Source organism: Nomascus leucogenys, chromosome 12 (assembly GCF_006542625.1).
Source record: "Nomascus leucogenys isolate Asia chromosome 12, Asia_NLE_v1, whole genome shotgun sequence".
Classification (NCBI taxonomy): domain Eukaryota; kingdom Metazoa; phylum Chordata; class Mammalia; order Primates; family Hylobatidae; genus Nomascus; species Nomascus leucogenys.
The window spans coordinates 92,669,202-92,682,358 of record NC_044392.1 but is presented as its reverse complement, the minus strand read 5'-3'; the positions used below and the strand labels follow the sequence as shown (position 1 = coordinate 92,682,358).

Sequence of the window (13,157 nt, the reverse complement as noted above, 5' to 3'; positions counted from 1 at the left end):
ACTGTGTGTCAATGTTATTTTATGTTTTACTTAATTCTTACAACAACCCTGTTATGAAAGTCTTATTACTCACATTTTCAGAGTGGAAAATCAAGTCTCAGAATGATTCACACAGCCGGGAAGGAGTTCTTTCTCTTATCCACTGCAGTCTAAAATAGTGTTTCTCAGTTTGACTACAGCCCACACAAGAAATATAATTTATGTCCCAATCCAAATACACACATAACTGAAGAAAGAGTTTCACATAACAATACTTAACTTGCACTCAATTTCTTATGTTCTGTGCAATTCTCTTCCCTTCTTTTTTACTCTTTTTAATGCTAATCACAATCAACTAAATTGATTTTATGACCTACTAAAGGGTCATAATTGACAGTTGAAAAATGCTGCTCCAGCATCTGCAGCATCAATATTACAGAATTCTAGTAGAAATTACATCAAACTATTTAGCCATTTGGAAATCAGGCTAAGGTAATTTTTCATATACAAGTTATAATTGTGAGCGCTTCAGTATGAAAGACTTGAAACAAGTAGAATAGTGAGTTAAATGTCAATTAAATACTGTTAAGTAGCTTTAAAATTACTTAGCAAGAGGAAATCCAGAAGCTGAACAAATATAGATTTGTGGTTGACTTGCCATTTTTAAGTAGTTTCACAAAGTCCTCTTTGGGTTATCCTCTCAGAACTTTTATCTAGGTATTTTCACTCTTAATTTTGATCTGCAGGACATAATTGTATTCCAAGGTTTTTATTTTTCCCCAAGGATTCAGATTAAAATGTAGCATTGTTTCATCCAAATTGTATTCCAAATCTCTAAATAATTTCAAAGAAGAAAAACTTTCATGAGTCCCAAATTCTTGAATGATTAAGGATTTGAGTCAGTGGACATTCTGCCCTTGGAGTGAGCAAGATAAACTCCAGGCTGATGATGTCAATTAATTTGGGAATGAGTGAATGACATTTCAAAAAACAGAAGGTTGAGAAGGTGTTCAAGAATTTCCAGGTCTTGAAGGCTAGAAAAAGCCAACAGATTTCTGCCTTTCAGTCCAAAGCTCATTACAAGGTTGTATGTTGGAGTGCTTTGCTTTAGGCAACTTTCAAGTAAATCAAGAAATGAGCCCTCTCCCATGTTTGCTACACTTTCTAGTTCTCACTAAATTTTACTTTTGAACTCTGAGACATTTGCAATGGCACCAGGATGTGGTTACAAATTGGATAGGTATTACCAAGCAGATCCTTTTGACATGCTGGAAGACCTAATCCATCAGTTACCTACTGAAGCCAAATGGATGACATTAGTAACTCCTTGGGGTAGGTTTTGAGATACACAACTGGAGGACAAAACAGAAACTTTTGAAAATGTGGAAAAGAAACTATTCAAAACAAAGGAAAGGAAGAATGCTCGAATAAATGCTGGGAGACCTAGGTTCTGGCCCTGCAACCACAAAATAGTTTTGGCAGCCTTATAAAGTTACTTGACCTTTTTCAGTTTCAGATTTCTCACCTGCAGATGTCTTCTGTAGCTTATCACCTGCAAATGGTCTCCTAGTAACTGCTGACATGCCAAATAGTTGGGATCAATTCTCTCCCTCAAATTGCACACAAGATTGAAATCACCATTTTCTTCAATACTCTCATTAGATAAATACATTTCAGAGAATACTATAAATAAGCAATCCTCCTGGAATCTGGCACCATTGAGAAGAACCGAGCCACCAGTGGTTTTAGGAGAGAGCTAAGGGAGAAAGCCTAACATGTAAACAAGATCATGGGATGAGAAATTCACACAACCTGTAGAGGGCACTAAGGTACTTTTTAGAGAAAGAATCAGACTAATGGGCATGAGAGGTACCTGTTACCCCAAGTGAGAAGCAAATGGGAAGAAAGGATGAGTGAGAGAGGTATCTTCATTCAACTTTCCTCACATGGTTCTGTTAATCCCTGCCTTCTATCCCAAGTAGACAGTAATCACAGTAATCAGTGATAACAAAAGATAAACTACTAACTGATAGAAAAGGGAAAAAATTACAAAAAGAAAAGCTTCTTTGTAAGGATTTGATAAATGAGGCCTTGATACCTAATAACTTCAGGATTTGCCATTGGTCGGAATTAGGAAATCCAAGGAGAAAATGTTTGAAGCTCCTGCCATATTGATTATTGGCAGAGCAGAGGTAAATTAGGGGGAAAATCCAAGGAGTATCATAAGGTAAGGTCAAAGGATAGCACAGATGGAAGATGTAAGTCAATGCCTTATATTGCAAGATTGTTTCTCAGGAAGGAATGAATAGGATTCAAAATCAGAAATGCCCTTACTTTTGTATAATTCTTAACAATTTGCAAAACCTTTTGTAAAGCTAGAATCTCATTTGATCCTCATGACAGCCATTTTATAGCTGAAGGTGTAGAGAGGTGATGTGGCTTTCCCAAAGTAACACAGTAAATTTCAAAGCTAGGTCTTTAATAGAAATTAAATTTCTATTAAATTAATTTCCAGTGATTTTTAACAGAACATCGGGCTGTTCTGCCAACCCAGAGTGCTTTCAGGGACTTATTCACAGTGGAAAAATTCTGTTAGAAGCCCAGGAGGTGTCAGTTTATGTTGTAGAATGAAAAATCAAATGGCAGATATTCACAAAGCAAAATAAAGACAATTTCTCATCACAGGCTTTGTAGCTCTAAGAAGCTAACAGGAGTTTTCACAACACAAATGGCTAATGTTAGCAGCACGCCGAGTTGGCAGTCATGTCGTCTGCCTGATCAACAATATGGCATGCTGTTCGAGATTTATCCTGCTACAATTCCTCTGGGTAAAGGTATCATTTCCAAAATGTCCCTATCAGAAAGTAAATAGAATTTGTAATAAAAGCCAATAGAAGAGGGGGGAGCATATATGCTTTCCGTTCTACTCTCTTTACAGAAAAAAAAAAAAAAATTCATTACTGCCCATATTCAGATGATTAGTGTCCCAAGCCAAAGCTCCAGGAAGGGAATCTAGAGTCAAAACAGGAAGAACAAGTTTGGGTGTGAACTCCACAGGGAAGCCTCAGGCTGAGACATGATGATGTCATGGGCTTCAGGACGGGCTTTGAAGTCAGACCCTGGCTTTGAAACCCAGCTCTGCCTCTTAGAAGATGTACTGAGACTCATTGAGCTTCATTTTCTATGCAATGAGGATGAAATTCTGATCCTGCAAGCTGATGTAAGGATCAGAAATAATACATGTAAGTGCGTGTCACATAATAAATCCTCAATAGGTGGAAACTAGAATTTTTGGGTCCCAGATGCTTGATGGGAAATGGGGTACACAGCAATGTTGAAAGCCCTAAAGACAGGTTTTCCCTCTTTTCAAGTCTGCTAAAGACTAGCCCTGACACCAGGTCTGGCGGAAGGTCTGTATATCCAACAGGCCAAGGACTCTTTCAGAAGACAGCTTTTGTCGAGTGTCACCTTGAGTCCCCAAGTGTAAGGATTTATTATACTTTGATTTGTACAAGTCCTCCAAGATCAAAGATGGATTCTGAATGTTAGTTGTCAAATGAACAAACGATTGTGGAAATATAAAAGCAAAGCAATTCATGTTGCCTTAGGAATAGCTCATTTGCAAAATCTAATATGCTATTACATTGACATATTTCCTCATTTCATCTATTAAATCTTCCATGTTAGTAAAACTAGTTTGTCACAACCAAATGCTGTGATTATGTGCACTTATGCATACATCGTATGTGTATAGTCTGCCTATAGTGTCTAAAGAATGCTGGGTCTGAGTTGAAAAAAATAGGAAATTAAGATCTAGGTGTGAATGAACAGCCTCTGCATTTCAAATATCTTTGAGTATGACTACCTTCTTAAAAATACTTCTGAAACATAGCTTTTTAAAATTTTAGTTCTTCTAGCACATCAATCAATCAATCAAACTCTAAGTTGTTCTTTTAAAAATGTCCATTTGGAAAACTTATGAAAAATAGATCCCATGAATTGAAATACTCCCCAGATTAACTGAACTGTTTTAGTGGGAACTGCTTGTGAGATATTGTACTGGAGGTAAGGAATCACTTTCCTGTTCCCTGAGTTTTTGTTCTCATCTTCCATCTAGGGCTTGGCCTATTTTATTTGAATCTGCCTTTATTTGGCCTGGGAAAAAAATGTTTATGTAAAAATTGACCCCTCTCTGGCTCTCGCAGCAGCTTGTTTGTGGTATAGATGAGTGTGCTGGTTCAAATTCCTCTGTTCACTGTTGACTAAGACCTTCAAGAGTTCTTCAGGCTCCACTAGGCCTGAGAAGAGTCTATTGAGAGTCTCAGCCTTTTTCTTCCTGCCAAGTTACTTTTTTATTAGGTAGATAAACTCCTGAATTGTTGAGAAGCAGCTGTTCAAAGAAGGATTTGGCTGATTCTCATGAGGTTTCTGGGTGCATGAGAGATATATTTGCATCTGGGATCCACTGGTCCCTAGCACAGTTAGACCTGGATGACCTCTCTTTCTTGCTCTATAAAGGTTTCTGGAATGTGATGGAAATGCAGCACTGCTTTTCAGGGAAAGCCGCAGCCACTCAATCAATTTCCTTTTCCTTTCTGTCTCCCATCTAAGTGTGGATCTCTCTCCATAAATGTTAGTCTTTAAAATTAGGATTTCAGGTAATTTGATGTTTACTAGATGAATGCTAACCACGTAGAGTATATGAAACTTTACTTAGAAAAAAAAAAAACAGAAAAGAAAGAAAAAGAACCCCCCAAAAAACCATGAGTTCTGACTAAGACTAAGCCTGGTCAGATACATGAAAGGGTTTAAACTGTTAATTTTCACATATTGCTCAAGTAAGCAAAACTAAAAGCATTTAATTTCTCTAATAATCTCAGACATGGTTTTCTTGTAATGTACTACACAATCTGTATTGATTACTCTGTCAGTAAGATACACATTTAATAAACATGTATTCCAAAGTGAAGCATAAAATCAAAGTTTAAATGACTATTCTTGAAAGCCACTCTTTCCCCCAGTGTGTCAAAACAAAATGACTGGGAGACAACCAAGACTTACATTTCAATTGTTTCTTGGGAAACTAGTTGTAATAGGTATTAAGATGAAGAGGGCATTTATAGACAGCAGAGGAATAAATTCCCTACTTTTTCAAAACATGTTAGTGTAGAGATGACTTCCACCCAATCATCTGGGAACAGAAAAGAGCTTAGCTGGAAGTTGTAAAAGAAGAATAAATTTTTAGTGTTTCTGAAAAACACATAAAAATTTTCAGTATTATTTAAAAAGTATTGAACTGATAAATTTAAATATCAAATCTTGATCCGCTATATATGCCATTTGTATATGCATATAATAAAGATTAGATTATAAGCTTTTAGCATTATTTTTGCAAAGGGCGTTATTTACATATAAGAGCAAATTTCTTTGCCAAATTTCAGCACCCAGTTTTTGAACTTTTAGCATCTCCCAAAGCAGTATTTGCAGCTATGCAAAAATTTTTCACATCTTTAATGCTCTTCAGAGGAGGTCTATAGAAGGCAAATTGTAAATGTGTAAAGTGGTAAATAGAAGGGGTGATTCAAAGGAAAAGCAAATTGACATTTGTAGTAGTAGAGAGTACTGTTGTTTTTGATTTGTTATATGCCTTAATCTGGCATGCTATTTCACCCTTCATGACACACATCAATACCTTCTTTATGTCTGGCTATTACCACTCATTTAAAAATCTATTTTACATGATTCTTTCAGCCAAAAAAAGACCATAATGACACAGAATACAGCATGTGCTTCATAAATTCTGTAAGAATCAATACTTTGGCTGGGAATTTGTCAGTCTCTCAAAGTTACGCATCATTAAACTTTACTGTTATTACAGTGGACTCTTCCTCAAAGTTCAGTACCTTGCTCATATTGGAGAAATGCTTTTAAAGCCAGGAAAGCCAGAGAGAAGCAAAAGCTACTAGCAGTGGGATATGTACCTGCAGATGATGCTTCATTTGCAAAACGCAAATAGAAACCAACACTGTTTTGCTTATGTATGGGCAGGTAGTTTATAAGCTTCAGGTTCCATTTATCTAAAGGCCCTGTAGATGATATCCACACAAGTTTGGACAATATGGGAAATATTCTTCTACTGACCAGATTGCTCCTGCCTTCTAATAATAACCTCTGACAATTCCAGCAGACAGGTTAAAAAACAGATGACAGCCGCATTCTTCACCCATTTTACACTATTTTCTGGATTAACTTGTAATGAGAACATGAGAAGTATTTGTTGTTTGTCATAATGACTGGTTCCGGGAGACACTTTCTTTTCAGCCACACCTGTAGGGATTCCAGCTGTAATCATGGCACCTGTGAATGGTCTCATCAGCATGAAAACCAAATGTTGGCAGAGTGCCACTTGTGAGTTGTCTCCTGGTTTCACCGCAGTCTCATCAGTCAAGATCTCACTATTCTTCTAACCATATGAAATACATGAGGTTCCCAGAACTGACTGAGCTCTTGCTGCTGGGTTCAAGGCCTTGGCTTATGTAGCTCCTTTCACCTGTCCTGCTATTTCCCCTCTTAGCTATTACTTTCTCTCTTTTTTTTTTTTTTGGCAAAAAAAAAAAAAACAACTTTTGAATGTAATAAAGAAATGGCAATAACTGGTACATACATCAATGCAAAATATTTTCACTAAGCACCAAATAGAATAGTTCCCAATATTTTCACTGAGAACCCCTTTGCACGAATGCCTAAAACGTATTCAGTTTATTTAGGCTTTTAGTGAAGAAATATAAAGCTGCCAATCAGAGTTTCTAATGACCATGAGACGACCAGGTTAACAGCCTTGAGGTCATATTATATGAGCTTTTAAAAGCTTTGTTTAACCTATACATTCTAACTAAGGGGATTTGTGGGTGTCAGGCTGGTAATCATGGGTCCATGTTCCAGATACCATATATACACACAACAAAAGGAGACTATATGTCCCCTGTATATTTAAGGGAATAATGTCTGATTCTCACAGGTGTACAATTAGTGAGGGGCAGAGAGACAGGTGCGAAGCACTAGCCCACAAGGGAGAACCAAGCAAGGGCAGTAGAAGAGAGAAAAGTCCTGTGCCCTTGGGATGCAGCAGAATGGGTGCTGGGAGGCTCCAGGGAACAGACACACGAGTGGATGTCAGTGCATGTGGGAAGGGGCCTTCAAGGCTGAAGAAAACAAAATGAGCCAAGGCATAGAGCCACAGGAGTACTGTCAGTCAGAAGATAGTGAAGCATTTGTCCTGGGTAAAGGGATGTGATCTAATAAGATCTAATAAGAGGCTGTATAAAACTCAGAAAACCTCACCCAGTGGGAGCCAAATAACAGTGGTCTCTCTTTCTTTCTTTTTTTTTTTTTTTTTGAGGTGGGGTTTTATTCTTATTGCCCAGGCTGGAGTACAAATGGCATGATCCTGGCTCACTGCAACCTCTGCCTCCTGGGCTCAAGTGATTCTCCTGCCTCAGCCTCCCAAGTAGCTGGGATTACAGGCACCCACCACCACATCTGGCTAATTTTTATATTTTTAGTAGAGATGGGGTTTCACCATATTGGCCAGTCTGGTCTAGAACTCCTGGTCTCAAGTGATTCACCCGCTTCGGCCTCCCAAAGTGCTGGGATTACAGGCATGAGCCACTGTGCCCAGCCCTGATAGTCTCTATTTCTTAACAGCAATTCGACAGGGAATTTGAGGAGACCTGAAAAACTAATAAGATATCAAAATATCCCCCCAAAGGCAGAGGTGTCACATGCTTTTTGTGGAGGTTAAGTAGGCAATGATCACTCTGCAGCCCCTCCTCACCCCCACTGCGACACCCAGTCTCTTGGAATCAAATCTACTGGCAATAACCTTCCTTAACGGAAAATGTTTAACCTCCCAAAATGTAAAACAAAAATAATACAAGCAAACAAAACTCAAAACAGAAAAAGATGATCAGAGCAGGCTTTAGCCCCTTGTAACTCACCTATACCCTCATTGTCACGCTACTGAAAACAGTGTCTGCCCCATTAAACTGATTCATTACTGCAGAACGTGGCAAAATATAGCGTATCACTGCTCCTACTACATCCCTGTTAAAAAAAAAGTAAACACCACACACAATATACTTACCCCCAAAAGAAGTCAGCATCAACCTAAGGATCCTACTGTAATATTACTACACTAACCCAAGACATTTTAATCCTCTTCTGACTTATTTACCAAAAAATACTCATTCTGAGAGCTATGGAAGCATTACAAATATTGTATTAGATTTTTCTTCCTGAAGTAGTTTGAAGTCTTGAAACAGAGCAAATTTACATGCTTTTCTACACACCCCTGAGGGGTAATTATCATAAAAGGCCTACAACCAAAATCCTCATCCCCCGATTCTCAGGCTATCACAATTTTTTTTTTTTTTTTTGAGACAGAGTCGCTCCATCACTCAGGCTGGAGTGCAGTGGTGTGATCTTGGCTCACTGCAACCTCCACCTCCTGGGTTCAAGTGATTCTCCTGCCTCAGCCTCCCGAGTAGCTGGGATTACTGGCATCTGCCACCACACCTAGCTAATTTTTTGTATTTTTTTTTTTTTTTTTTTGAGACGGAGTCTCACTCTGTCACCAGGCTGGAGTGTAGGTGGCTCGATCTCAGCTCACTGCAACCTCCGCCTCCCAGTTCAAGTGATTCTCCTAATTCAGCCTCCTGAGTAGCTGGGAATACAGGCGCCCACCACCACACCTGGCTAATTTTTTGTATTTTTAGTAGAGGCGGGGTTTCACCATGTTAGCCAGGATGGTCTCAATCTCCTGACCTCGTGATCCACCCGCCTCGGCCTCCCAAAGTGCTGGGATTACAGGCGTGAGCCACTGCGCCCGGCCAATTTTTTGTATTTTTAGTAGAAACAGGGTTTCACCATGTTAGTCAGGCTGGTCTCGAACTCCGGACCTGAAGTGATCCACCTGCTTCGGCCTCCCAAACTGCTGGGATTACAGGCGTGAGCCACAGAGCCCAGCCTATAATTTTTCCTTCAGATCAAACAAAGGAAAACACACATAAAAAGATGAAAAGTCATACAAAAGTTAAAAAACAAGCAAAACCACCATTAAAAAGAACCTGTGTTGTCACACTAACAGTCTAAACTTTGCTAAAGACCAAAAAAAAAAAAAACTTTTTTACTTGGCTTATCCAAGCTACAGACATAAAGTACTCAAGAAATTAATAGCTTCTAAAAATAGTGGAACATTTTTCGATGACATCATGAAACTAAAATCGACTCATTCTCTGGCAAAGAGTTCTTCCAAAATGTCAAGTCTACAAGAAGGGATGTAGGCCGGGCGCAGTGGTTCATGCCTGTAATCCTAGCACTTTGGGAGGCTGAGGCAGGTGGATTGCGAGGTCAGGAGTTCAAGACCAGCCTGACCAACATGGTGAAACCCCATCTCTACTAAAAATACACAAAAAATTAGCTGGGCGAGGTGGCGTGTGCCTGTAATCCCAGCTACTCAAGAGGCTGAGGCAGAGAATTGCTTGAACCCGGGAGGTGGACTCCGTCTCAAAAAAAGAGAAGAGATGTGTAGCAAATCTCACACAGCAGTCCAGTCTCAGGCTGACCACCTTCGCCTGTTGCTCAGGTTGGCTTTAGAGGTGCAGGGATGTTGGCAGACGCCTCCTCAAGGTAGGCCAAGGAGTCCCGAGGGATGCCAATGCTGGCCGGCTTTTCGTGCTGCATGTTGATGTCCTCCAGCACCTGCTGCCTGTGGCTCAGCTTTGTCAAGTGCTTCTGGACTTCTTTCCACTGTAACTCATTCCTTAGTTTTGAGACATCCTCTTTGATAACCTGCTCTGGTTTCTGGACAAATAACTGCAATCTTTTTTGTAAGAAAAAGCATTCTGGTGACAGAGCAAGACAGACAGACAGAAAGGAAGAAAGAAGAGAGAAAGAGAGAAAGGAAAGAAGAAAGGAAGAAAGAAAGAAAAGAAAAAGAAAGGAAGGAAGGAAGGAGAAAAAAGAAAGAGAAAGAAAAGGAAGAAAAGAGAAAGAGAAGAAAGAGAAAGAAAAAGAAAGGAAAAGAAAAGAAAGAGCATTCTGTGTTTCTTTCAATATCCAGAAACTTCTGGATACACTGAGCAATACCAGTTTGAATATCTTTCTGATCAGTGCCCTTGACATGGTCCTGACTCACCGGAGAAGTTAAGCATGCCCGGCAAGATGACTCCAATTACTCCGCCGAAGTACCGTTAGAAGGTCTCAGAGCACCTGGAGCTGTCTGAAGAAGTGAAGTTTGTCCCGCGAGGGCCAGTAGGGGCCCAAGTAGCTGCCCAGAGAACATAACCCCTAGCGGAGCCGCTGTGGCTGGAATGGCGTGGAAGGAGCCCACTCATAGCTGTTACTTTCTTTATAATCTCTGAATATTTGTCACATTCTCTGGGAAGTCCTCCCTGATCACCTTACATTGAGGATGACGCACCTCTGTTCTGGCGAGCACCCTGTTTTGCCCTACATAATATTTATACAGTAATGAAATTGCCTGTTGATTGTCTGGCTTCTCCATAACAGTGAGAGTTTCAGCAGGGACTGCATCTATTTCCCATTGTACCCCATCACACAATTCAGTGCCTGGCACACAGTAGGTGCTCAAAAAGATCGTCGATGCATAAACGAACGATGTCTTCCATGTGCAAAGTAGAAGGTAAATACTAGAAATCTCAAAGAGGCATAAAATTTAGCTCCTATTCTGGAAGGGTTTACAATAAGGTGGGAAAAACAGTATGGACATAGGTTTTTTATAAAGAAGAAGAAAAGGAACTAAGAACAAATATAAGAACATTAATAACAAAAATTATTTTCATTAGCTGCAAGAAAGTAATAGTTTATTTGTGATAATACTAAAAAAATTATTTCCCCCATGAATCAGTAAGAAATAAACCGTCATTTGAATGTCGGAATCATATCAAATTATAACACCTTTCATAGTATGTTCTCCCTTATATCTGTGGCTGAAATGTCTCACCCACTGACCTACTGGTTTGTTGATGATGCCTTCAAGGCCATATTGCTACATGGGATAATTTGAGTGCAGAGATTCCTTCATATTCATTCTTCATGCAACCTTTCAGCTCCAGATATTTCCAAATTTTGCCTCAGCTATTGAAATTTGTTATGGAAATAACAATAAAAAAAAAACCTTGATTCCCACTTCTTAAATGGGTGTTTATACAATAAAGTGTTTATAATAGTACTGGTACCTGGTTAATTTTCAATACATGTTTGTTACTCTCATTTCATACCCCTTGATATATTTAAATTACCTTTTCTAAGGCACTGAATCTAAGCCTTTCAAGCAAGTACAGATGGAAAAGAAGAGTGATATAATGAAACTTGCACCAGGTTCTTGGACTGTGTCATGCATTTAAAATTACAGTTCAGAGTTCAGGCATTTGAATTGGCTCACAAACAATAAAGAATTGTGCCTGGTCTGGGTCAGGTATAAACAAGCTGGAATCTGACATAGGTAGGATGTTTACTAGTTTGGTGTTCTGGTTGTATGCTTTCTCTTATTCCTATAATCTTCACCTCGGATTTTTTCTGTCATTCTGTAAGGAGACTTAGATTTGGTCATCTTCCCACCATATGCTAAGTCTAGCATGGTGGGCTTTGGAGTCAGAAATTCCTGAGTTTGGACCTGACCTCACCATTAGCCTCTTTGAACTTCCTTTTCTTTATTTGTAAAGATGGAATTAATAACCAGTCCTGCTTTCTTTAAAATATCTTAAGGATAAATACTAATTAATATAAAATTAATGGTATATGTGTACTCTAATCTTGGTGAGAGAAACAAGCTCCTCTAGGTAACTGATTAGTGTCAGTTGTGATGGATGTAAATACGATGAAGAATTGCTATCATGTACAGTTCAGTAGGTCTCTAACGCGTCACAGCACATGGTCTGTACTCAACAGGCTGTGCTCCATGTTTTTTTTTAATGTTCCTACCACACAGTTTTGCAGTTGTTCAGAATTCAATATGTATTTTTGAATCAAATATAATTGATAGGAATAAAATGTAAACTCTAAATAATGGCAGGAATATTCTCCTGTAACTTTAGTGTCTTATTATTATTCAAATAATAATTTTCAACATTGCTGGGTTGTTTAAGTTTATGTAGAAAGGTTTTGGAAGAGTCTATCAATAAAACTCAAAAAAGTATTGTAGAAAAGTAATTTTCTGACCCAATGCAGGTGTTATGTTTTTCATCTCTAGGGAGTAATGTTTGATTATATTTTATTTGGTTCATCCAGGGGCATTATGCCAGGAGCATCTTCAGGTCATATAGTACCTCACACGGCCACCACATCTAAGGGGCATTATGTACATCATAAACATCTTTAATAGTTTAATATTAAACACCTTTAATAAACATCTTTAATACTCTACCTTTGGACTTAAAAAATGTGTATTTATTATGACAGTTTTTTAGCAATAGCAGCTGAATGTCTTCTTCTTAAAAGATCAAAATATTATGATAATCTACTGACAGAAGAAAGTAAAAGGCCTCAAAGAAGAGATACCTTTTTTAATCCAGACAAAGGTACCATAGAGGCTTGCAGCCACCCTGTCTTCACAATGCCTAACAGTGATGACAGACAGTAGGATGTTAATAAATGCTTGATGAGTTAACAGTGAATAAACAAAACATTTCAAAGAGTATGGGTATTGTGAAGGATTATGACAATAAAAGACAATATTACAAAGAGCCAAGAACACAGACACTGGAGTCCAAAATACCTGAGTTCAAGTATTGGTTCTGTGCCTCACTGTCTGTGTGTCTTGAATGAGTTACTTATCCTTTCTCTACTTCATTCTCCTCATTTGTAAAATGGGAAAATTATAGCATCCATTTCACAGGGTGGCTGTGAGGACTAAATTAGTTAATATACATCGAACGCTTAGTGCTGTATCCTGTTCAATAGTGGCCTAGAGCATCGTATTCCATAGTCAGCGTCCAATAGGCAGCAGCCTCTATTTTTAAAATAGAGACTAAACACACAATTTTGCACATATGTGTTGGGAATTCAACACATCTTTTTCTGTTGAATAGAACTGATGAGAATAAGAAAATTGTGGAAATACACTCTTAAAACTTTAGAATCTTATTATTGTTCAAATC

General features: G+C 38.5%; 1 protein-coding gene and 1 pseudogene across 1 annotated transcript in view; one reads left to right on the top strand and one right to left on the bottom strand.

Annotated features, from left to right (window-relative positions):
• ADGRL2 (adhesion G protein-coupled receptor L2) overlaps positions 1-13,157 on the top strand; it is a 693,508-nt gene that overhangs the window by 242,700 nt on the left and 437,651 nt on the right. The gene's annotated exons all lie outside the window — the stretch shown is intronic.
• LOC100596052 lies at positions 9,593-11,638 on the bottom strand (annotated as a pseudogene).